The sequence below is a fragment of the Taudactylus pleione genome, unplaced genomic scaffold, assembly GCF_031769625.1.
Source record: "Taudactylus pleione unplaced genomic scaffold, aTauple2 ptg000471l, whole genome shotgun sequence".
NCBI lineage: Eukaryota > Metazoa > Chordata > Amphibia > Anura > Myobatrachidae > Taudactylus > Taudactylus pleione.
In genome coordinates, this window is record NW_028284873.1 from 3,227,275 (window position 1) to 3,251,086 (window position 23,812).

Here is a 23,812-nt window from a genome sequence, read left to right on the forward strand (position 1 = left end):
TTTCCACTCATTTCCAGTCTATTCTGAACACCTCACACCTCACAATAGTGTTTTTATGTCCAAAAGGTTGCACCGAGGTAGCTGGATGACTATGCTAAGCGACACGAGTGGGCGGCACAAACACGTGACCCATCTAGGCGTGAAACTGCAGTGGCAGACAGGATGGCAGTTTGAAAAACTAGGCCCCAAACAGTACATAATGCAAAGAAAAAAAAGAGGTGCAAGATGGAATTGTCCTTGGGCCCTCCCACCCACCCTTATGGTGTATAAACAGGACATGCACACTTTAACAAACCAATCATTTCAGCGCCAGGGTCTGCCACACAACTGTGGCTGAAATGATTGGTTCGTTTGGGCCCCCACAAAACAAGCTGGCAATTAATCTGTCCCTGCACAAACTGGCTCTACGGAGGCAAGATGTCATCCTCATCCACCAATTCCTCACCCTCTTCAGTGTGTACATCCTCATCCTCACAGAGTATTAATTCGTCACCGCTGGAACCACAGGTCCCTCTGTACGTTCTGGAGGCTGGTCTCCCTGGAAGAGTTGATAATTCATTTTATGAACATCATCTTCTCCACATTTTGTGGAAGCAACCTCCTACGCCTTTCGCTGACAAGGTTCCCGGCTGCACTAAACACTCTTTCGGAGTACACACTGGAGGGGGGGCAACTCAGGTAAAATAGAGCCAGTTTGTACAGGGATCTCCAAATTGCTTCTTTTTCCTGCCAGTACAGGTACGGACTGTCTGACATGCCTACTTGGATGCTGTCACCGATGTAATCCTTTAACAGACAGACGCACGCTTGTCGCTGCTGCTTTGAGGATGCAAGTGCGGCTACAGCCCACACAATTCACAAAGACAGAAAAAAAAAAAAAAGAATATTTTTATTGTTTGTGGAGCGCACTTTGAGGGTTACACAACCCTTTAACAGACAGACGCACGCTTGTCGCTGCTGCTTTGAGGATGCAAGTGCGGCTACAGCCCACACAATTCACAAAGACAGAAAAAAGAAGAATATTTTTATTGTTTGTGTAGCACACTTTGAGGGTGTCACCACCCTTTAACAGACAGACGCACGCTTGTCGCTGCTGCTTTAAGGATGCAGGTGCGGCTACAGCCCACACATTTCACAAAGACAGAAAAAAAAAGTACAATATTTTTATTGTTTGTGTAGCACACTTTGAGGGTGTCACCACCCTTTAACAGACAGACGCACGCTTGTCGCTGCTGCTTTGAGGATGCAGGTGGAATCTAGACGGGATTTGGAACCGGGGACACACTACCTCCATCAATTGTCTAAATCCCACTGCACTAATGGCGGATACCGGACGCACGTCTAACACCAACATAGCAGTCAAGGCCTCAGTTATACGTTTTGCTTCAGGATGACTGCTGTCGTACTTCATCCTCATCGCTAGGGACTGTTGGAGGGTCAATTGTTTAGTAAAAGTAGTGATGTTCCTACTTCCTCTCTGGGATGATGAACAACTCCCAGCAGCAGCAACAGCACTAGGAGGAAGTGGTTCTTGATCTTTCCCTATTTTATTTTTATCGGAGAAAGTTTGGTCCTCCATTTATGTTATATTGATAAATACGTGCGGCTAAAGCGCACACAAACACAGAAAATATTTTTTTATTTTTGCTGGAGAGTAGTGCACTTTGTGGGTTACACCACCCTTTAAGAAATGAGCCAGCCAGCTCTTCACTTATGGGACACAGGCGCACGCTTCGCGCTGCTCCTTTGTTGATGCACGTGCAGCCACAGTGCACACAAGTCACAAACACAGAAAATATATATTTTTTTGGTTTGGACTGGAGTGTACTTTGGGGGTTACAGCACCCTTTAACGGTCAAGCCAGCCGGCCCTTTACTTATGACACAGGCGCACGCTTGGCACTACTTTGTTGATGCACGTGCGGCTACTGCGCACACAATTCACAAACACAGAAAATAATTTTTTTTTGGGTTTGGACTGGAGTGTACTTTGGGGGTTACAGCACCCTTTAACGGTCAAGCCAGCCGGCCCTTTACTTATGACACAGGCGCACGCTTGGCACTACTTTGTTGAAGCACGTGCGGCTACTGCGCACACAATTCACAAACACAGAAAATAATTTTTTTTTTGGTTTGGACTGGAGTGTACTTTCGGGGGTTACAGCACCCTTAACGGTCAAGCCAGCCGGCCCTTTACTTATGACACAGGCGCACGCTTGGCACTACTTTGTTGATGCACGTGCGGCTACTGCGCACACAATTCACAAACACAGATAATAATTTTTTTTTAGTTTGGACTGGAGTGTACTTTGGGGGTTACAGCACCCTTTAACGGTCAAGCCAGATGGCCCTTTACTTATGACACAGGCGCACGCTTGGCACTACTTTGTTGATGCACGTGCGGCTACTGCGCACACAATTCACAAACACAGAAAATAATTTTTTTTTTGGTTTGAACTGGAGTGTACTTTCGGGGGTTACAGCACCCTTAACGGTCAATCCAGCCGGCCCTTTACTTATGACACAGGCGCACGCTTGGCACTACTTTGTTGATGCACGTGCGGCTACTGCGCACACAATTCACAAACACAGATAATAATTTTTTTTTTAGTTTGGATTGGAGTGTACTTTGGGGGTTACAGCACCCTTTAACGGTCAAGCCAGCCGGCCCTTTACTTATGACACAGGCGCACGCTTGGCACTACTTTGTTGATGCACGTGCGGCTACTGCGCACACAATTCACAAACACAGAAAATATATTATTTTTTTAGCACTTGGGGGGAGCACCCCTGATGGACAGAGCACCCCCTGGACAACACTACAGCACCCCTTTAGGACTGGGACACTGCACAGGACTTTGGAGTGGACACAGCCCCTATGGAGAACTGACTGCACAACACAGTCCAGCCAGCCCCTATGGACTTTTGAAGTAGTGGACACAGCCCCTATTAACAACAGCAGCACAACACAGCCAGCCCCTATGGACTTTGAAGTAGTGGACAACAGCAGCACTACACTACACTACACAGCCCTAACTCCCACCCTCCCTCTTCACTGTCCACAGCCGAGTGAGAAAATGGCACCGACGCGGGTACCTTATATAGGATCCAAAACCCGCGAGACTCGGAAGGCGGGATGATGACGTTTTGCCTCGATTTCAGATCCGAGTCAGGCAGGAAAAGTCGAGCCTGACTCGGATCGGACTCGGATCGGGGGGGTTCGGATTTCAGAAATCCGAACCCGCTCACCCCTAGTGCAAATACATATACATTTTTTGCATGTGGGGTAAATACTGGCGGTTTTGCATGTAGCCCACAAATGTTAGGCAACTTTATTTTTACATTGCAATTTAAATTTCAGTTTGGACAAATCTAATTCTCTCTGAACATATTAAATCTGCCCCGCCTGCAGTGCAGCATGGTTTTACCAAAATGCACAGTTACTTGCTCTTTCTTACTCTATTCCCAAATCTGAATTAGGCCCCCTGTTTATATGGCAGTGTGTAAAACCAATGCATCACTTATATGCTGATTTGTATTCTTACTTGAAAAATACTGGGATGGAAATAGTTGTTGTTGCTCTTTGTAAAATTGTGGATTTCTGGTGGTTTTCAAAGGATTTGGCCTTGTGCAGAGAGAAGAGCAGCTGCTGGGGACTGTCAGCGCTCCCAGCGTCCCCCCCCCCCTCCTCTATCCACACCCGCAGGCTGCAGAGAGAAGAGCAGCTGCCATGGACTGTCAGCGCCCAGCCCCACTCCTCCCCAGTCCACACCCGGATGCTGCAGAGAGAAGAGCAGCTGCCATGGACTGTCAGCGCCCAGCCCCACTCCTCCCCAGTCCACACCTGGACGCTGCAGAGAGAAGAGCCGCTGCCATGGAGTGTCAGCGCCCAGCCCCACTCCTCCCCAGTCCACACCCGGATGCTGCAGAGAGAAGAGCAGCTGCCATGGACTGTCAGCGCCCAGCCCCACTCCTCCCCAGTCCACACCCGGATGCTGCAGAGAGAAGAGCAGCTGCCATGGACTGTCAGCGCCCAGCCCCACTCCTCCCCTGTCCACACCCGGATGCTGCAGAGAGAAGAGCAGCTGCAATGGACTGTCAGCGCCCAGCCCCACTCCTCCCCAGTCCACACCCGGATGCTGTAGAGAGAAGACCAGCTGTGATTGGACTGTCAGCGCCCAGCCCCACTCCTCCCCAGTCCACACCCGGACGCTGCAGAGAGAAGAGCAGCTGCCATGGACTGTCAGTGCCCAGCCCCACTCCTCCCCAGTCCACACCCGGACGCTGCAGAAAGAAGAGCAGCTGCCATGGACTGTCAGCGCCCAGCCCCACTCCTCCCCTGTCCACACCCGGATGCTGCAGAGAGAAGAGCAGCTGCCATGGACTGTCAGCGCCCAGCCCCACTCCTCCCCAGTCCACACCCGGATGCTGCAGAGAGAAGAGCAGCTGCCATGGACTGTCAGCGCCAGCCCCACTCCTCCCCAGTCCACACCCGGATGCTGCAGAGAGAAGAGCAGCTGCCATGGACTGTCAGTGCCCAGCCCCACTCCTCCCCAGTCCACACCCGGACGCTGCAGAGAGAAGAGCAGCTGCCATGGACTGTCAGCGCCCAGCCCCACTCCTCCCCTGTCCACACCCGGATGCTGCAGAGAGAAGAGCAGCTGCCATGGACTGTCAGTGCCCAGCCCCACTCCTCCCCAGTCCACACCCGGACGCTGCAGAGAGAAGAGCAGCTGCCATGGACTGTCAGCGCCCAGCCCCACTCCTCCCCTGTCAGCTGCAGAGAGAAGAGCTGCTGCCATGGACTGTCAGCGCCCAGCCCCACTCCTCCCCAGTCCACACCCGGATGCTGCAGAGAGAAGAGCAGCTGCCATGGACTGTCAGCGCCCAGCCCCACTCCTCCCCAGTCCACACCCGGATGCTGCAGAGAGAAGAGCAGCTGCTGGGGACTGTCAGCGCCCAGCCCCACTCCTCCCCAGTCCACACCCAGAGGCTGCAAAGTGAAGAGCAGCCGCCGAGGACTGTCATCGCCCGGTCCTCCTCCTCTGTCCACACCTGGCAGCTGCAGAGAGAGGAGCAGCTGCCATGGACTGTTTGGTCCCGGCTCCCCCTCCTCTGGGCATGCCCAGCGGCTGCAAAGAGAAGAGCAGCCGCCAAGGACTGTCAGCTCCCGGCTACCCCCTCCTTTGTGCACACCTGGCGGCTGCAGAGAGAAGAGCAGCCTCCGAAGACTGTCTGGACCCCCCCTCCTCTGTGCACGCCCGGCAGCTACAAAGAGAAGAGCAGCCGCCAAGGACTGTCAGCTCCCAGCCTCCCCCTCCTTTGTGCACACTCGGCGGCTGCAGAGATAAGAACAGCCGCTGAGGACTGTCAGCGCCCAGTCCTCCTCTGCCCACACCAGGCAGCTGCAGAGAGAAGAGCAGCCTCCGGGGACTGTCTGGACCCCCCCTCCTATGTGCACGCCCGGCAGCTGCAGAGAGAAGCAGCCGCTGGGACATATATAGTAGGGATGGCCATTGACCATGGATAGTTAGCAATCATGTTAACTGCTGATGGTTTTACCATCGATGACAGAGCCAATTGTTCTCCACCGTCAATGGAAGAGTGAGCGCATGTTTTTGGTTGGCCTGCGGCCCAAAGTGACCCCACCAGGGATGGCTATTGAGGGGTGCAAACCATCGATGGTTCACCATATATGGTTTTTGTGCTATCGATGGTCATCACCAATAGACCGATCGATGGTGACCATCGATTGGCACCGCAGCGATGGCCATTTCTAATATATAGCAGAGCCCCTGCTGCCTGCAATAGTAACAATTATCGATACGTATCGCTTTTTACATAAAAAAAATTATAGATTTTTTTTTAAACAGTTCATGCACAATATACCATCAATGGTATGAAACTATCGATGGTATGTGGTTGATAGCAAGCACTGGTGCCGCACCATCAATGGCAGCGCCCGATGTTAATAAAACATTGGTGGTGCAGACCCGATGGTTGCACTCTGCAAATGCGTAAAACCCAACCACCGATGACTGCACCATCAATGGTTTTCTAATGATGGTTCAAAGCCATCGGCCATTGATGATACATCATACATTGATGATGGCCATCACTACAGTATACTATTAAAATTGCTATTTTTAAAGTATACTGGGCGGGATGTACTAAGCATCGCTTCTGTGATTCGGTACATCCCCCCTGTCTTTGGGTACATACTGCAGTTCATTACTGCGGTATGTACCAAGAATATCGCAAAGAACAGCTGTTCCAATAAGAGCTGTCCTTTGCGATGGCTCTGGACAGAGGGACTTCCGGGTTTAACACACATGTGCAAAGGGGAGCATCCCGATAAGAAGCCCACAGGCTTCTATTGGGTAACGCCACCTGAAGGTGGTGTTACCCATCTGGATGAACCATTCCAGTGCTTAGTACAATTGGGGAATGCAGTAAGACCCCAGAAAACTGCATTTTCGGGGGTTTTACTGCATTTTTGCCGTTAGTACATCCTGCCCACTGTGTTTTTAAAAAAAAAAATGAATAAAACATATTGGATAAGTTTTAAATAGATTTGCTTGACCTAATTCCATCATAAAAAAACCTGACAATTTCTGAGCAGTTTTTGGAATAAATATTAGCCAGTTATGTCAGTGGTCAGGGAACAGGGGTAAATTACCCAACATGGGGTAAAAATGAAATTCCTGGGGGTAATGGACAGACAGCCGGGCATACATATGAATCATTCTATAATATAGAGTGATTCATATGCATGCCCGGCTGTGCCGCAGGGAGGCTCTAAGCCAGACGCCCGCTGAGATGTTATTACCAGCGGGCGCCTGGCTCCTTCCCTGCAACGCCGCGTTAGCCGAAGGCTGGAGTTCTCTTTTGAACTCCAGCTTCCGACTCTCTCCATGCGCACTATGGGAGAGACGTCATGACGTCTCTTCCATAGTTCTGAGGAGCAGCCGGGCGGACAGGACAGTGGCGGATGCAGAAGCAGGGATTAAGGTGTGTTTTTTTTGTACAAGCGGCACTACAGGGGCATTATATGGGGGCACTACTACAGGAGCATTATAAGGGGGTCACTATATGGGGCACTACTACAGGGGCATTATATGGGGGCACTACAGGGGCATAACTATGGGAGCACTACTACAGGGGCATTATATGGGGGCACTACTATATGACTTCCTTTCAAATCAAAAGGGGTAATATATGGGGGATCTAAATATATTTTGGGATAAAAGGTAAAAAAGTTCCCTGAACCCTGAGTTAAGTGGTCAAAATACACATGCAGGCAGTGGCCATGTCCTCTGACTGTGCTGTTTTGGGGGTGTGACCACTCACATCCACGTCATACTGGGAGCTTGCCCAGTGCTCCAGAAGCTGCTGGGAAGCCCCCAGCCTCTCCCAGCACAGCACTCTCCCAGCACTATTTACCCTGCATGCAGGGACAATGGCTCCATTAGGATCCCATCCCTGAGATGTGTAAAAGTAAAGTGATCGCTAATGTGATCACTTTACTTTCAGTTTCCGGAGCCGGCCGTCCTATTGCTCATGTATGGTTAGTTGATCACGCATGTGCAAGCGGACAGTGCCAGAGAGGGATCTGCACACAACACATAACCATACCTGCCTACTTTTGAAAACTAGTTTCAGGGAGATTATAATTGGAAGTACAGTGCGCTGCGCGAATCGCGGTGTGCAGTTCAGGGATATTGTCATGCTCCGCCCACAGGGCGTATCTAGCTCTACCTATGAGCATATTTATTGCCACTCGGGAGTGTCCTGCAGTGCCAGGTGAAAACTAAAGTTTTAGATGCAGCATGCTCCAGATGGGGTAGTTGCATGCAGGGGCGGATCTAGACTGTTCTTTTAGGGGGGGCGATTAATGACTAATTATGACTCCTCCTCTTCCTGTATTGGCACCTCCCCTTTCTGTTCCCAATGCCTCCCCTTTACAGGTTTTTTTGTGGCCACATTTATTATTACAATGTATATATTTATGTATTCACTATGTGTGAATACACAGTTTGAGCACCAGCAGCCATCTCTCTGCTCCCCCCTCCCCCAGCTCCCCACACCAATTCCCTGCTCCCCCCTTCCCCAGCCATCTATCTGCGCCCCTCTTCCCCATGCCCCTGTAATAGTGCCCATATAGTAATGTCCCCATAGTAATGCACCTGTGCCCATATGGTAACGCCCCCATAGTAATGCCCCTGTAGTAGTCCCCATATGGAAATGACCCCATAGTAATGCCCCTGCAGCGCCCATATGGCAATGCCCCATTAGTAATGCCCCTGCAGTGCCCATATGGTAATACCCTATTAATAATGCCCCTGTAGTGCCCATATATATATATATATATATAGTAATGCCCCCTGTAGTGCCTTATAGTAATGCCCCCTGTAGTGCTCATATATATATATATATATATATATATATAGTAATGCCACCTGTAGTCCCTTATAGCCGCTGACACAGCCACTCCTGCATCCTCTGCCCTCTGGTCCGCCAAGCTGCTCCTCGGAAGTCGGAACTATGGGAGAGACGTCATGAGACGTCTCTCCCATAGTGCCTGTGGGGAGAGCCGGAAGCTGGAGTTCAGAGGAGAACTCCAGCCTCCGGCTACCGCACAGTTTGCATCGTGCCCTGAGCTGAGCAGTCTGTGTTCACCCAGTGCTGTGATCGGAGCCTGTGTAATGCGCTCTCCGCGCATTACACAGGCTACGGTCACAGCACTGACTGAACACTGGGCCTGATTCAGAGGCGCTCGTAAGCGGCAGTACGCTCGTTCCGAGCGATGTTCGCACATCTGCGCATGCGTACGGTTTGTAATACGCATGCGCGAACCAGTCAGTGCGGACGAAAAATTTGTTCGCTATATAGCTAATGCCTGCTACTTTGAGTGACAGGATGAGGCGTATGTGGGTGGTAACAGGGGAAGGAGCTTGAAAACGGGGAGTGGAATTAAGAATGCAGGTGTGCTTAAAGGTCAAAACGGGCGTTTTATGGGTGTGCATAATTAAAACAGCAGCATCATTGACCACGTCACCTGGTTGTTTTATAGTCAGAACTGCTCGCAATATAGTGGTAGGAAAAACCAACCACAAGAATAGTGAGCAGTTCAGACGCTGATCGATGTACTCGATTAATCTAATAAATAGCGGACATGACGTATGGTGCGAGCGGCCAGGGGGGCGTTTTTTTCAAAATTACGAGCGCATGTTTTGTTCGCTCGTTCAGACATAGAGGCGTGAACAGACCGCAAAGAGCGAACGGTTCATTTGAATAGCCACCCCTTTTTTTTAGAACGAACGACCGCAAATAGCGAGCGGCTCTGAATCAGGCCCACAGACTGCTCAGCTCAGTGCATGATGTGGACTGTCTGTGCTAGGGGGCAATCACTCCAATCACCACCCCCTGGATCCGCCACTGGTTGCATGGGTGTCTCTTCAGTGATGATGAGACAGTTTGAGCAGAAAGCAGATATATATGAGCACTGCATACCCAGAGAAAACAGGATGGACATAGGCAGGTGCATGTTTAAAACAAGAGAAATATGTCCAATGCTGTGTGACTCCTACTGAGTGAATGATTAATACAGGCCAGGGCAACCTGAACATTGCTGGAGTAAGAGGCTGCAGTGGGCATACAGAGATCAGGGAAAGTAATGGCAGAACACATAAGTTACAGGGGCAATAAACCCATTAAATATAAAGCAGATGGCCAATAACCGGGGGTATGACAGATAGAGCCAGGCAAGAAGATTCCATGAAATGTAATACAGGGCACTTACACATGCTATTATGGACTGTCAAAGGGTTATTGGGCGCAGTCAGGGTGGGCCACTTACCTTCTCCTTCCTGCCCTGGTTATGCTGCTCCTCTGTCTTGCTGACTCCTCTGGTCACGGCTGTGCTCCGTGTGATGTGTCAGATCCACCTGCGCCACCCCCGCCGCAGCTATTTGTATTGATGAGCCGCGGTGCTTGGGGAACACAATGTATTTGAGCTCTGTCCCCGGTAAGAAGCTGCTCCAGGTGTCGGGCTATGACTGGCCTCCTCTAGCTGGCTGTTGCTCCGGACCAGTGCAGATGCGCGGAGGAGGACGAGGAACTGGTATTAGTGATGGAGACGGGGTAAAGCTTCCAGCTAAGTAAGGACACTGCTATGCTACCAAACACTCTGCGGTGCTGTGGCCAGCCCCTTTAGTGTCCGGGAGCATTGTGTAACTTTACGGGGCAGCGGGAGAGAGCTATTTAACACATGCCGGTTTTGACCGGGCGGCAAAAAGCCGCCCGGTACTTGACCGGCTGTGAAATATAGTACTGCAGGGAAAGGACAGGCTCCTTTCACACGACACGGTCATGGCATGGTCACCGTGATATAGCCGGAAAAAACTACTATGCAGGACGGTGCCACCAGTAGTGTGAAGGAAACAATGTTTCCTTTCACACACACGGGCTTCTGCCGGCCGGGCTTGTGCAGCAGCAGCTGCTGCTGCGCATGCCCAATAAGAAAAAAAAAAAACTGACATAAAAAGCTGCCGCTTATGAAAGGCACGGAAAAAAAAAGCCGTCCGGCTGCCGCCCGGTTCTTGCCTGGCCGACAAGAACCGGCATGTGTGAAATAGCTCAGACTCTGCAGTGAGCCGGGAGTCTCCCGCCGGATGCGGGAGTGTAGGTAAGTATACATATAACATGTGGGAAGACATACAGTATGCAGTATCAATCAGAGGATTGCAGCAATGCCCTCTAACAGAGCTATGAAGTGTCATACAAGGGAGCCTTCTGTTTTTCTTACTGTAACTATTTTACTTGCTGTAATTTAGCAATTGTGGACGCTCATGTGGAGGGGTTTGATGGCGTATAAGGGAAAGGTGGAAAAATATATATATTTAGTTCACACTATGTGGTCTAGATCTAAAATCTTCTTGGTATAGCTATTAATAAGGTATTTATATTTTATATAGTGAGATGTCACATTCATGACATCATTAAGTGACCCGTATGCTCTTTAGTATGCTCTTTAGTAGGGAGGTTTCAAATTTACGTGATCACTAAGTGCAGGGCCGACGAGAGCGGGCCCGGGTACCAGGGGGCGTGGCCTAATCACGGGAGGCGATGCTACGCCCCCTAAGAAAAAAAATGACCAAAAGTATTTTTCGCAGCGCCACAGAGCGCCGTTGCGCGCTGGGGAGGGGGGTGCTGTGTGCCCCTCAGCCCAGTGCACAGCCAATGGGGGCGCGATCAGCCGCGAGCAGTGTCCCAGTGCAGCCCAGCACACAGCAGCGTGTGCTGGTCTGCTGTGACTTAAGAGGGAGGGGGAGCGGTTCTGGACCCGGGCCCCCGCCGGGCCTCTCCAGAAAGCTCCGTGATGACTTCCCCTGCTCCTGTAAGTAGGGTAGTGGGCGGGAGTTTGGTGGTGAGTGGGGTGACTTGGTGATTCAGGCCACATCCCAGCTGCACAAGGTTGCCATAACATAGTGGGCGCTGTGTGGCCACCGCTGGGACCCGCACCCAGTACATATATACATGTACATATATAAGGGAGTGTTTGGTAGGCCTTCCTATGTCTGCCCGACGGCTGCCGGGCGGCTGTCTATACTTGCCGCCCTGGCAGAATTGAGTGAGGTGTGACAGGCAACCTAGCAGAAAGTCAGATTGGCTGCCTGTCATTACAGTGCGGCTGCTGTGCGGAGCTTAGTGTGGTGAGCACTGACAGCTCACTACACCAATGTACAAAGTGCTGCAGAGCAGACTGAGAGCTCTCCGCAGCCGGCGTACTATAATGACAGGCAGCAAATCTGATGTTATTGCTGCTGGGCCCCAGTGAGTTAGAGCTGTCCTAACACTCTCCCTCCCTCTAATTGTGTATAAAATATGCAGCCCCTATATGTATCTCTGCCTGCCCATGTGTGCCTCTTCCCCAATCCCTATATGTATCTCTGCCTGCCCATGTGTGCCTCTTCCCCAATCCCTATATGTATCTCTGCCTGCCCATGTGTGCCTCTTCCCCAATCCCTATATGTATCTCTGCCTGCCCATGTGTGCCTCTTCCCCAACCCCTATATGTATCTCTGCATGCCCATGTGTGCCTCTTCCCCAATCCCTATATGTATCTCTGCCTGCCCATGTGTGCCTCTTCCCCAATCCCTATATGTATCTCTGCCTGCCCAGGTGTGCCTCTTCCCCAACCCCTATATGTATCTCTGCCTGTCCCCCATGTGTGCCTCTGCCCCAACCCCTATATGTAGCTCTGCCTGCCCCCCATGTGTGCCTCTTCCCCAATCCTTATATGTATCTCTGCCTGTCCCACTTGTGTGCCTCTGCCCCAACCCCTATATGTATCTCTGCCTGTCCCCCATGTGTGCCTCTACCCCAATCCCTATATGTATCTCTGCCTGCCCCTCCTGTGTGCCTCTACCCCAACCCCTATATGTATCTCTGCCTGTCCCCCATGTGTGCCTCTACCCCAATCCCTATATGTATCTCTGCCTGTCCCCCATGTGTGCCTCTACCCCATCCCTATATTTATCTCTGCCTGCCCCCCATGTGTGCCTCTACCACAACCCCTATATGTATCTCTGCCTGTCCCTCATGTGTGCCTCTGCCCAAACCCCTATATGTATCCCTGCCTGCCCCCCATGTGTGCCTCTGCCCCAACCCCTATATGTATCTCTGCCTGCCCATGTGTGGCTCTTCCCCAATCCCTATATATATCTCTGCCTGCCCATGTGTCCCTCTGCCCCAACCCCTATATGTATCTCTGCCTGCCCATGTGTGCCTCTGCCCCAAACCCTATATGTAGCTCTGCCTGCCCCCCATGTGTGCCTCTTCCCCAATCCCTATATGTATCTCTGCCTGCCCATGTGTGCCTCTGCACCAACCCCTATATGTATCTCTACCTGTCCCCCATGTGTGCCTCTGCCCCAAACCCTATATGTAGCTCTGCCTGCCCCCCATGTGTGCCTCTTCCCCAATCCCTATATGTATCTCTGCCTGCCCATGTGTGCCTCTGCCCCAACCCCTATATGTATCTCTGCCTGCCCATGTGTGGCTCTTCCCCAATCCCTATATATATCTCTGCCTGCCCATGTGTCCCTCTGCCCCAACCCCTATATGTATCTCTGCCTGCCCATGTGTGCATCTGCCCCAAACCCTATATGTAGCTCTGCCTGCCCCCCATGTGTGCCTCTTCCCCAATCCCTATATGTATCTCTGCCTGCCCATGTGTGCCTCTGCACCAACCCCTATATGTATCTCTACCTGTCCCCCATGTGTGCCTCTGCCCCAAACCCTATATGTAGCTCTGCCTGCCCCCCATGTGTGCCTCTTCCCCAATCCCTATATGTATCTCTGCCTGCCCATGTGTGCCTCTGCACCAACCCCAATATGTATTTCTGCCTGTCCCCATGTGTGCCTCTGCCCCAAACCCTATATGTAGCTCTGCCTGCCCCCCATGTGTGCCTCTTCCCCAATCCCTATATGTATCTCTGCCTGCCCATGTGTGCCTCTGCACCAACCCCAATATGTATTTCTGCCTGTCCCCATGTGTGCCTCTGCCCCAAACCCTATATGTAGCTCTGCCTGCCCCCCATGTGTGCCTCTTCCCCAATCCCTATATGTATCTCTGCCTGCCCATGTGTGCCTCTGCACCAACCCCTATATGTATCTTTGCCTGTCCCCCATGTGTGCCTCTGCACCAACCCCTATATGTATCTCTGCCTGTCCCCCATGTGTGACTCTGCCCCAAACCCTATATGTAGCTCTGCCTGCCCCCCATGTGTGCCTCTTCCTCAATCCCTATATGTATCTCTGCCTGCCCATGTGTGCCTCTGCCCCAACCCCTATATGTATCTCTGCCTGTCCCCCATGTGTGTCTCTACCCCAATCCCTATATGTAATTCTGCCTGCCCCTCATGTGTGCCTCTGCCCAAACCCCTATATGTATCCCTGCCTGCCCCCCATGTGTGCTTCTGCTCCAACCCCTATATGTATCTCTGCCTGTCCCCCATGTGTGCCTCTGCCCCAACCCCTATATGTATCTCTGCCTGTCCCCCATGTGTGCCTCTACCCCAACCCCTATATGTATATCTGCCTGTCCCCATGTGTGCCTCTACCCCAATCCCTATATGTATCTCTGCCTGTCCCCCATGTGTGCCTCTACCCCATCCCTATATTTATCTCTGCCTGCCCCCCATGTGTGCATCTACCCCAACCCCTATATGTATCTCTGCCTGTCCCTCATGTGTGCCTCTGCCCAAACCCCTATATGTATCCCTGCCTGCCCCCCATGTGTCCCTCTGCCCCAACCCCTATATGTATCTCTGCCTGCCCATGTGTGCCTCTTCCCCAATCCCTATATGTATCTCTGCCTGCCCATGTGTGCCTCTGCACCAACCCCTATATGTATCTCTGCCTGTCCCCCATGTGTGCCTCTACCCCATCCCTATATTTATCTCTGCCTGCCCCCCATGTGTGCCTCTACCACAACCCCTATATGTATCTCTGCCTGTCCCTCATGTGTGCCTCTGCCCAAACCCCTATATGTATCCCTGCCTGCCCCCCATGTGTGCCTCTGCCCCAACCCCTATATGTATCTCTGCCTGCCCATGTGTGGCTCTTCCCCAATCCCTATATATATCTCTGCCTGCCCATGTGTCCCTCTGCCCCAACCCCTATATGTATCTCTGCCTGCCCATGTGTGCCTCTGCCCCAAACCCTATATGTAGCTCTGCCTGCCCCCCATGTGTGCCTCTTCCCCAATCCCTATATGTATCTCTGCCTGCCCATGTGTGCCTCTGCACCAACCCCTATATGTATCTCTACCTGTCCCCCATGTGTGCCTCTGCCCCAAACCCTATATGTAGCTCTGCCTGCCCCCCATGTGTGCCTCTTCCCCAATCCCTATATGTATCTCTGCCTGCCCATGTGTGCCTCTGCACCAACCCCAATATGTATCTCTGCCTGTCCCCATGTGTGCCTCTGCCCCAAACCCTATATGTAGCTCTGCCTGCCCCCCATGTGTGCCTCTTCCCCAATCCCTATATGTATCTCTGCCTGCCCATGTGTGCCTCTGCACCAACCCCTATATGTATCTTTGCCTGTCCCCCATGTGTGCCTCTGCACCAACCCCTATATGTATCTCTGCCTGTCCCCCATGTGTGACTCTGCCCCAAACCCTATATGTAGCTCTGCCTGCCCCCCATGTGTGCCTCTTCCTAAATCCCTATATGTATCTCTGCCTGCCCATGTGTGCCTCTGCCCCAACCCCTATATGTATCTCTGCCTGTCCCCCATGTGTGTCTCTACCCCAATCCCTATATGTAATTCTGCCTGCCCCTCATGTGTGCCTCTGCCCAAACCCCTATATGTATCCCTGCCTGCCCCCCATGTGTGCTTCTGCCCCAACCCCTATATGTATCTCTGCCTGTCCCCCATGTGTGCCTCTGCCCCAACCCCTATATGTATCTCTGCCTGTCCCCCATGTGTGCCTCTACCCCAACCCCTATATGTATATCTGCCTGTCCCCATGTGTGCCTCTACCCCAATCCCTATATGTATCTCTGCCTGTCCCCCATGTGTGCCTCTACCCCATCCCTATATTTATCTCTGCCTGCCCCCCATGTGTGCATCTACCCCAACCCCTATATGTATCTCTGCCTGTCCCTCATGTGTGCCTCTGCCCAAACCCCTATATGTATCCCTGCCTGCCCCCCATGTGTCCCTCTGCCCCAACCCCTATATGTATCTCTGCCTGCCCATGTGTGCCTCTTCCCCAATCCCTATATGTATCTCTGCCTGCCCATGTGTGCCTCTGCACCAACCCCTATATGTATCTCTGCCTGTCCCCCATGTGTGCCTCTGCCCCAAACCCTATATGTATCTCTGCCTGTCCCCCATGTGTGCCTCTGCCCCAAACCCTATATGAATCTCTGCCTGCCCATGTGTGCCTCTGCCCCAATCCCTATATGTATCTCTGCCTGCCCCCCATGTGTGCATCTGCCCCAACCCCAATATGTATATCTGCTTGCCCATGTGTGCCTCTTCCCCAACCCCTATATGTATCTCTGCCTGCCCCCATGTGTGCCTCTGCCCCAATCCCTATATGTATCATTGCCTGCCCCCCATGTGTGCCTCTGCCCCAACCCCTATATGTATCTCTGCCTGCCCATGTGTGCCTCTGCCCAAACCCCTATATGTATCTCTGCTTGTCCCTCATGTGTGCCTCTGCCCCAATCCCTATATGTATCTCTGCCTGCCCCCATGTGTGCCTCTGCTCCAACCCCAATATGTATATCTGCTTGCTCATGTGTGCCTCTTCCCCAAGCCCTATATGTATCTCTGCCTGTCCCCCATGTGTGCCTCTGCCCCAACCCCTATATGTATCTCTGCCTGTCCCTCATGTGTGCCTCTGCCCCAACCCCTATATGTATCCCTGCCTGCCCCCCATGTGTGCCTCTGCCCCAACCCCTATATGTATATCTGCCTGCCCCCCATGTGTGCCTCTGCCCCAAACCCTATATGTATCTCTGCCTGCCCACCATGGGTGCCTCTGCCCCAACCCCTATATGTATCTCTGCCCAAACCCCTATATGTATCTCTGCCTGTCCCCCATGTGTGCCTCTGCCCCAACCCCTATATGTATCTCTGCCTGCCCCCCATGTGTGCCTCTGCCCCAACCCCTATATGTAGCTCTGCCCAAACCCCTATATGTATATCTGCCTGTCCCTCATGTGTGCCTCTGCCCCAACCCCTACATGTAGCTCTGCCCAAACCCCTATATGTATCTCTGCTTGCCCCCCATGTGTGCCTCTACCCCAACCCCTAAATGTATCTCTGCCTGTCCCTTCATGTGTGCCTCTGCCCCAACACCTATATGTATCTCTGCCTGTCCCCCATGTGCGCCTCTGCCCCAACCCCTATATGTATCTCTGCCTGTCCCCCATGTGTGCCTCTGCCCCAACCCCTATATGTATCTCTGCCTGTCCCCCATGTGTGCCTCTGCCCCAACCCCTATATGTATCTCTGCCTGTCCCCCATGTGTGCCTCTGCCCCAACCCATATATGTAGCTCTGCCCAAACCCCTATATGTATCTCTGCCTGTCCAACATGTGTGCCTCTGCCCCAACCCCTAAATGTATCTCTGCCTGTCCCCATGTGTGCCTCTGCCCCAACCCCTATATGTATCTCTGCTTGCCCCCCATGTGTGCCTCTACCCCAACCCCTATATCTATCTCTGCCTGTCCCTCATGTGTGCCTCTACCCCAACCCCTATATGTATCTCTGCCTGCCCATGTGTGCCTCTACCCCAACCCCTATATGTATCTCTGCCTGCCCATGTGTGCCTCTGTCCCAATCCCTATATGTATCTCTGCCTGCCCCCCATGTGTGCCTCTACTCCAATCCCTATATGTAGCATTGCCTGCTCATGTGTGCCTCTTCCCCAAACCCTGTATGTATCTCTGCCTGCCGCCATGTGTGCCTCTGCCCCAACCCCTATATGTATCTCTGCCTGCCCATGTGTGCCTCTGCCCAAACCCCCATGTGTGCCTTTGCATCACGCGTGCCTCTACCCATCCCCTATGTGTTCCTTTGCCCACCTCCATCTGTCCTCCTGCCCACCCTCCCCATATATGCCTCTGCCCAGCCAGCCTTTATAAGCATCTTTTCGCTTCCCCTCATTTGTGTGCCCCTGATTGGGGAGCACTACTTGCTTCATTTATACTGGGCCCCACAAATTTTGATGCAACCCTGCCTGCACCCACCATGTTGTATCTTGTAGGCTGGCAGTGCTGGACTTTTCTAAGTGGCTCAGGCGCAGCCCAATCCTGGCACGAAACAGAGACTGAGAAGCCTCTATATGATGTCACGTAGCTGCATGCTGCCTTCCACTACAGTTATTCAGTCACATAGCAAGGCAGGCTGCAGTGCTGACTCAGACTGCAGTGCAATGAATTTGAATAATTGTGTTCTTTTTTTGTTTTCCTGTGGGGTCAAAAGTTTTTTTTTTCTTATGGGAGCCAATGTGTTTTTTTTTATCTTGTCGGGGCAAATGCGTGTGTTTTTCTTCATGTGAGGGGTTAATGTATTTGGCTTTTTTTTACTACCAGGGCCAATGTGTGTTTTTCTTCATGCAGGGACCAATGTGTTTTTTTTTTTTTTTTTCCTACTGGGGTCAATGTGTGTGTCTTTATGTGGGGATTAAAGTGTTTGTTTGTTTTTCCTGTGGGGGCCAATGTGTTTCTATTTTTTCCAGTGGGGGCCAATGTGTTTCTATTTTTTCCTGTGGGGGCCAATGTGTTTGTTTTCTCCTGTGGGGGCCAATGTGTTTGTTTTTTGTCCTGTGGAGGCCAATGTCTTTGTTTTTTCCTGTGGGGGCCAATGTGTTTTTTTTCCTGTGCGGGCCATTGTGTTAGGATAAAAAAACAATCGGGGCCAATGTGTGTGTTATTCTTCATGTGGGGGTTAATGTATTTGGAAATTTGTTTTTTCCTACTGGGGCCAATATCATCTGCTACATGCTTCAAGGTCTGTAGTTGCTAAATTGTTACATTTACATAAAACCTTCACTTAGATGGGACCCAGAAAAAGTCAAGTAGGACCCCAATTTCTTTAAGTGAGGGGCCCCTGGGACCCACATTTTTTTGGGCTCAGCGCAATCACTGTTCACTGTTGATATAAGCAAAGTGGGGAGGGCGATTGTGGTTCTAAACACAGCCCATGACCCATGCCACACTCCCAGCGTAGATCACATGCTCACAGTACTGGTCATACCCTCCCCCCGCGTCGGCACATAATAGACCCATCTGGCACTGGTGGCCCAACAGCCATTTCACTGCTGAAGCAGCATCTTTCTCAAGAGTGTTGGCATCTGGTTAAATAACTGGAATATAGGGGGCGATTCAGACCCGGACGCTAAGCTGTGCTCTCTCGCAGCCGTCAGGGTGGCGGATATGCAAATGCCGCAATCGCACAGCCAGGCTTAAGGACGTCCTCTATGCCTTAGAGAGCGGCAGCAGAATGATCACATGCCGGTGTAATGACGCCCACTTTTCTTTCTTAGCACACATCATCTCCAGGAAGTGTATGATTAATTAGAACCATCGGAGCTGCTCACAGCCCTTAAGGTAGACCCTACCCTGCCGCAAGCACTGCGATTACTGCAGGCTTAAATACCACCAGGTGACATGCACAATGACGCTTCCATGTTAATTATGGACGCCCAAAGAATGCCATTTTGACGTTCAGACACGCCTGCGTTCGCGCAACCACGCCCCCATTTTCAAGGACCATCCCCTGTTACCACCCACAAACGGCACTGTCACTCTGCGGGCTTCGAGCGAGCATTTCACCATCGCACAGACTGGTTTGCGCATACGCACTGCGACGCATACGCATGCGCAGATGGGCGAGAATCGCCCATAGCGAGCAATCGCGGCTTAGCGTCAGGGTCTGAATCAGCTCCAAAGTCTCTCTCTCGTTATGAGTCTTCTGTGTTTTTGAGAGTAAAGTTATTTACCTGATGGATTAGACATGTTCTATAAAATCTGACTTACTGGCAAGTACGTGAGCTACCGCATTGTCAAAGTGATCATTTACAATAGTCTTCAATAGAGGGCAGGGTCGTGCTGGGAGTTCTGCAGTGTACTGGGATGACGCAGAGAGATACTGATGTTACTACGGATACAGGATTTAAAGAAACATCTTCACAGCTGCAACCACAGTGAGCTGCAAGTGCTGGACGGGCAACACTGGTCTCAAGAAGTTCCCCAGCTGAGAAACTCAGAAGCTGTACTGTCAGGGATAGGTAAGAATCTGGAAAACCATTTCCTTCTGTGCCTTTTAACTCCTGGTCCTAAGTTTTTGCTTATCTCAACTCCAAAGTTATCTGTTTCACATAATAAGAGTAGCAGTGAGTAGAGTAAGACAAAACTTAAAACACCCATTTTCCGACCAGAAAATCTCCCTTGCATGAGAGTATTTTTTCACTGCACCTATAATTCATGATACGCTGCAATATTGGGAGGGGTTTTATCTGCTCAGATTGCCTTTGCTTATTGTTGTCTATTCTTTCTTAAATTAATCATGACAGTGATGTGATATTAGGATTTTGTTACTGTTTATTACACGCATGACTTTTCTGTGTATGAATGTTTACTCAAAGTGCATCTGGTACCTACCTACCTTCCAGCTGATGTGGGGAGAAGAAGACTGTGCACCCACCCATACAATGCACACACATGCCTTCAACATCACCATTGTCATTTCATTAATGCCAAATCCAAATCTGCCTTACTCCTTTCACCAAAAACTGCCACCCCTTAGATTCCGCAAAGTCTTAAATTCATGTGATTTCCTGTACAAACAGGTACATTGCACAAAGGCAGGCATGCAACAATACAATAAGCATTTGTGCTGCACTGTTGTTTTATTACATGACACTCGTTGCACAAATTAATGGTTTATCTCATGTTGTTAAATATAGTTCCGAATTAATTGTCAATATTTTGCTTTTATAGGTTAATATTAATACATCAGGGAAATGATTATGTTAGTTTGTGTACTAATTGATGAAAGCAGCTCTAATTACCTCCATTAGGTGCAAAGTGAGGGAGCACTGCTTAGTATGACACAATTTTATTTTAAATAACCTACAGTAGATCACAAACAACATTTTATACAGAATCCAGGACATACAGTAAGAGAAGGAATGATGCTTTCTAAGATTCATATAGGTGGTGAATGGACAAAGATAGTATATTGCAAGACTCCCAGACCTCGCAATTGCCTCCAGACAGTCGTCCCTAGTACATAGGGGCATTGCTACTGCAAATGTGCGGTCATCAGATCACGCATGTGGGAACCTTCAGTAACCTCTCCCAGAAAATTCTGTAATGCCCATAGGCTACAATGGTCAACACTATTTAAAGATGATGTTCAAATGGTGATTTGTGGGGCAATAAAATGTCATTTTTTGATGAAAACCAGACTGTGGGCGTGGCCATGCACCCACTGTACTGTAGTAATGTTCTTTGTGCCGATTCCAATCTCACAAATGTTGGCAGATCTATTGCATCTTAACTAGAATTACATTATGAAAATACACATAACTTAATACAATTGTATTGTATTATAAATTCATATTTTTTTTAATACAGTGTGACTTATACAGCATATACCAATACTGAACATACATAAAGCATACTGACGTTCATAATGAAATGTGTTGTTAGACTTTTAACAAATTGTTTTATTTTTAAATTTGAAGCAACCCAGTATTGGCACTCTGCTAATGAATCTGTTCTAATTGTAAGTGGGTTGGGTATGACTTCCCGACAGTCAGAATCCTGATGGTCAGAATGCCGGCAGAGTCATCTCGCTAGTGAAAATGCCGGCGAATATTTTTATGCTAACCCTTACCTTAATCCTAACCATAACACACTCCTCCCACAGCCTATCCCTAACCCTCCTCCCCCCTTGCAGCCTAACCCTAACTCTCCCCTCCTGCAACCTAACCTTCCTCCCCTCACAGCCTAACCCTCCCCTCCTGCAACCTAACCCTCCCCTCCTGCAACCTAACCCTCCTCCCCTCACAGCCTAACCCTCCCCTCCTGCAACCTAACCCTCCCCTCCTGCAGCCTAACCCTCCTCCCCCTCACAGCCTAACCCTCCCCTCCTGCAACCTAACCCTCCCCTCCTGCAGCCTAACCCTCCTCCCCCTCACAGCCTAACCCTAACCCTCCCCTCCTGCAATCTAACCCTCCTCCCCCTCACAGCCTAACCGTCCCCTCCTGCAACCTAACCCTCCCCTCCTGCAGCCTAACCCTCCTCCCCCTCACAGCCTAACCCTCCCCTCCTGCAACCTAACCCTCCCCTCCTGCAGCCTATCCCTCCTCCCCCTCACAGCCTAACCCTCCCCTCCTGCAACCTAACCCTCCCCTCCTGCAGCCTAACCCTCCTCCCCCTCACAGCCTAACCCTCCCCTCCTGCAACCTAACCCTCCCCTCCTGCAGCCTAACCCTCCTCCCCCTCACAGCCTAACCCTAACCCTCCCCTCCTGCAACCTAACCCTCCCCTCCTGCAGCCTAACCCTCCCCTCATGCAACCTAACCCTCCCCTCCTGCAGCCTAACCCTCCTCCCCCTCACAGCCTAACCCTAACTCTCCCCTCCCACAACCTAACCCTCCCCTCCTGCAACCTAACCCTCCCCTCCCTCCCATAGGCTCACCATAACACTAACCCTCATACTTACCGTTAGAAGTTGTCAGCATTCTGACCCGTTGGTATTATAACTTAAGCGTTGGGATTCTGACACTAGGGGTTCCTACTACATCCCTTGTTATTTATGTACCAGGACAGAGCTAAAGCTGGGAAGATCCATGTCCACTAAATAGTAGTGTAAAAATAACATCATCATAGTTTCACTCTGTCTGTGTAGCCCTGCAACATTGCATTGTAGATGGGTTGAGGGGCAGGGTAACAATCACTCAAGGAGCATTGACCCGGCATAGGCCGCCTGCATCTCCCTTCTAGGAAAACTCCTGGATAAGTGATAAACAATGGTAGGTAAGTATATATTACCTGTATGAAGAAATGTAATTGCCCCACTTGCATTACACAATGGTCTAGCTGGATTTGCACCTAACTCTAATTGACATATTTATAATTTATGTGGAATCGGTCCCGATATTGTGGAAATAACAATGAAGGATCACCTGTCTGCATCATCATTCTCATGCATGGACGGCAGAGACAGCTGCTCCAATAGGAGCCCGTTCCTGTGATGTGCTTGAAGTACATTTATTGCTATTGTGGTTACTTCCATGTTCAGACTCTGGCATTGCTACTGCACATGTAAGCGGGGGACTGCAGCAGATATGTCAGTTACTGTATCTGTTGTGGTCCCCCTGTATATACATCCCGGGAACACTTAATATATGCTGGTCGCCCCCAAAATAAGTGTTTTCGGGGGATATCCTGTAATTTTTTTTTATAAATATGCCGCTAAATAAGGCCATATGCATACATTTGTTCAGATTTTGCACTCTTGGACTTCTTATACTATTATACACTACTAAAATGCAATTATAGCTGTACAATGGAATACAAACCAGATTGTAACACTTACATCTTCTACTGTAATGTCTGGGGTATGAGAAACTACAACGTCCTATTCCCCTGTCCCATTTTCATCATCAAATTACCGCATACGGGCCCACTCTCCTGGAGTATTTGGAAGACTTCCGGTCTCACTTTATTTATTCATAAGTCTTCATAGTGTGGCAAATCACATCACTGTACAGCTGTGGGTGAAGCCATGATTCCACAAATTGCATCATCATGTCCCCCATACTTGTCCCTTGGACCATAGAGATCCTGGAGCTGAGATAAGCATGAACTACCTCCTATCTTTAAATAACATGGATTACGTACAGTGGCATAACTAGGGTATTTGGAGCCCAGGGCAAATGTAAAAATGGAATCACCCCCCCTCCCCCCGAGAAATGGGCGTGGTCACTTAAAAATGGGGCGTGTCAACATGACACACCTCCCTTTCCTTTCCATATGTACCATAACCCCAGTAGTGCCCCTTATACAGTACCCCCAGTATGCAATGTTCCCAGTTGTGGTCCCCCTTATGCAGCCCCTCATTAGTTCCCCTTATTCAGTGCCCCCAGTAGCAGTCCCCCCAATGCAGTGCCCCCAGTAGTGATACCCCCTTATGCAGTGCCCTTTATATAGTGCCCTCAGCAGTAGTCCCCCCCGAATGCAATGCCCACAGTAGTGGTCCCCCTTATGCAGGC

At 50.5% G+C, this 23,812-nt stretch overlaps 1 protein-coding gene across 1 annotated transcript in view; it reads left to right on the plus strand.

Moving 5' to 3' along the window:
- The first annotated feature begins 19,707 nt into the window (after nt 1-19,707).
- The window catches only part of CAPS (calcyphosine), a 40,697-nt gene continuing 36,592 nt past the window's right edge, over nt 19,708-23,812 (plus strand). Inside the window, exon 1 of the mRNA XM_088448888.1 lies at nt 19,708-19,815. The gene's annotated coding sequence lies outside the window, so the exon portion shown is untranslated. The remainder of the gene's footprint in view (nt 19,816-23,812) is intronic.